Source organism: Cebus imitator, unplaced genomic scaffold (genome assembly GCF_001604975.1).
Source record: "Cebus imitator isolate Cc_AM_T3 unplaced genomic scaffold, Cebus_imitator-1.0 Scaffold222, whole genome shotgun sequence".
Taxonomy (NCBI): domain Eukaryota; kingdom Metazoa; phylum Chordata; class Mammalia; order Primates; family Cebidae; genus Cebus; species Cebus imitator.
In genome coordinates this window covers 2,096,684-2,099,045 of record NW_016107537.1, presented here as the reverse complement: position 1 = coordinate 2,099,045, position 2,362 = coordinate 2,096,684, and the positions used below count along the sequence as shown (strand labels likewise).

General features: G+C 43.2%; 1 pseudogene; it reads left to right on the top strand.

The window, feature by feature from the left end:
* Positions 1-205: 205 nt before the first annotated feature.
* LOC108281222 lies at positions 206-1,490 on the top strand (annotated as a pseudogene).
* Positions 1,491-2,362: the final 872 nt, after the last annotated feature.

The following is a 2,362-nucleotide window of genomic DNA, read 5'->3' as shown; positions in this document are numbered from 1 at the left end:
AAGGAAGGGGGAAAAAGAAAGAAAAGAAAAAGAAAGGAAGGAAGTAAGGAAAAGAAAGAAAGAGAAAGGAAGAAAGAAAGAAAAAGGAAGGAAGGGGAGAGAAGAGGAAGGGAGGGAAGGGAAAGAAGGAGAAAAGGAAGAAAAGAGGAAAAAGAAGAAAGAAAGAAAGGAGAAAAAGAAGAAAGAAAAAGAGAGAGAGAGACCCATGATGGAAATGACAACAACCCTAAAAGCCTGGGATTTTTTGCCTGAAAATCAACTGCAGACTGTAAATTTCCAGCAGAGAAAGGAATCTGCCATTCAGCACTTGGTTCTGCTGTGTGAGGAGAAGCATGCAAGTCCCTATGACGCAGCCCTTTGAGAAACAGTTTACACTCAATTTCGTCAGCACAAGAAAGTTTGGGATGTTTTCCAGATGACTAAAGGACCAGGTGAAGATGTTGACCTTTTTAATATGAAACAACTTAAAAATTCATTTAAGAAAATTCTTCGGCCACCACTTAAAAATGTGACAGCTTCAGAGACACTGAAGAAAATGCAGTCTGGATTAGAATTGCCTGAGGACACGGTACGCAAACCCAAACCAGTACACACAAACCCAAACCAGTACACACAAACCCAAACGAGTACACGAAACCAAAACCAGTACACGCAAACCAAAACCAGTACGCGCAAACCAAAACCAGTACGCGCAAACCAAAACCAGTACACACAAACCTGCCTACGTGGTGTCTCCCTCCCAGACTGCATGCGCCTTCACTTCTTCCTCCAAGCTGAGGTGCCACAGACCACTTCCGGGTCAGGCACTGACAATTGCTAGCAGACACCATCAGATTCTGAGAATGGACCTTCGAAGCTGACATCTGAACTCTCAAGGTTATTGTTTTTAAACAGTATAATCAGATCTTTGAAGCTCACAACTTGGCCGGGTGCAGTGGCTCACGCTTGTAATCCCAGCCAAGGCGGGTGGATCGCCTGAGGTCAGGAGTTCGAGATCAGCCTGGCCAACATGGTGAAACCCCGTCTCCACTAAAAATACAAAAATTAGCTGGGTATGGTGGCAGACACCTATAATCCCAGCTGTTTGGGAGCCTGAGGCAGGAAAATCACTTGAACACAGGGAGCAGAGGTTTTAGTGAGCCGCGATCATACCACTTCACTCTAGCCTGGGTGAAAGAGCAAACCTATCTCTAAATAAATAAATAAAACTTGCAACTCTACAACACTTCTACAGGAAAGAAGACTTGGCCTAGATATAAATATGGATTCAAGAATTATTCATGAAAACATAGTAGAAAAAGAAAGAGTTTAAGGAATAACTCAAAAAACTGTTGGAGACGATCCTCAACCACAACTAGAATTTGCACAATCGAAGCTTGGAAGCATTGAAATCCTTAGCCCCAGCCAGCATTGCAGATGCACCACTTTCTCCACCGCTCACTTGCATACCCAGCAAGGGAATGAATTATTTTAAAATTAGAGATAAATGAGACATATGTGGTTTTGTAAGCACAGGAGCTCCTTCAGTGTATTGTACATGCATTTCAGTTATTAGCTAGCTCTATGGCTCTGTCTATACACTTGTATTTTAGAAGTTAGTCCTTGGTATTGAAATTTCAGAAATGTCTGCATAATTATTGGGATTGATTCGTTCCTCCATGATATGCCTCCTCTCTCCCATATCCTGTTAACTGTCACAGTTGCAGGCACTTGAGGTGACAGGATAGAGACATGGCTGCGCACTTGACCTGAGTGCCTGGATGCTCTGAAGTCAGACATACGGTGCGGTGCTGGAGACTGCGGGGGTCATGTCCCGTGTCCTTTCTCCCACTCCTGTCCTCTTTGATCCTGGGAGGTCTGGTTCCAATTGCTGATTCCCAGGGATTCATTCTTAAGTCTTGGATCACAGAAAGACGCAACAAGAAACTATATCCAACTCAAAACGTTTTACGAGAATCATAAAATTGGTCCATTCAGAGGGTAGAGTTGGGTCCACTAAGTTATTATTGCAAGAGGCTGCATATTCAGTAATTCAGTTATACAAAATAAGGTTCTTATTGTTAATATACTTTTTAATCATCTGTTTTTATCATATGTGTAACATTAAACTGATAAATATTAATATTGTAATAACTTGTGAGTAGAGATAATGAAAAGCTGATTAAAAAAGGAAAAAAGATAGCATACCAAATCACTGAATGCTGGAGAAAGAGACCCCCAATGCCACACCATAGGACTAATGCAGTGAGGGGCAGCTGCTCTGGCCCCGTGTGGAGGACACCACTGCTATGGCTGTCAGCCCCTCCCCCTGCCCCTGCCCCTGCCACTCTACCGCAATCTGCCCCAGTGACGGGAATTGCTC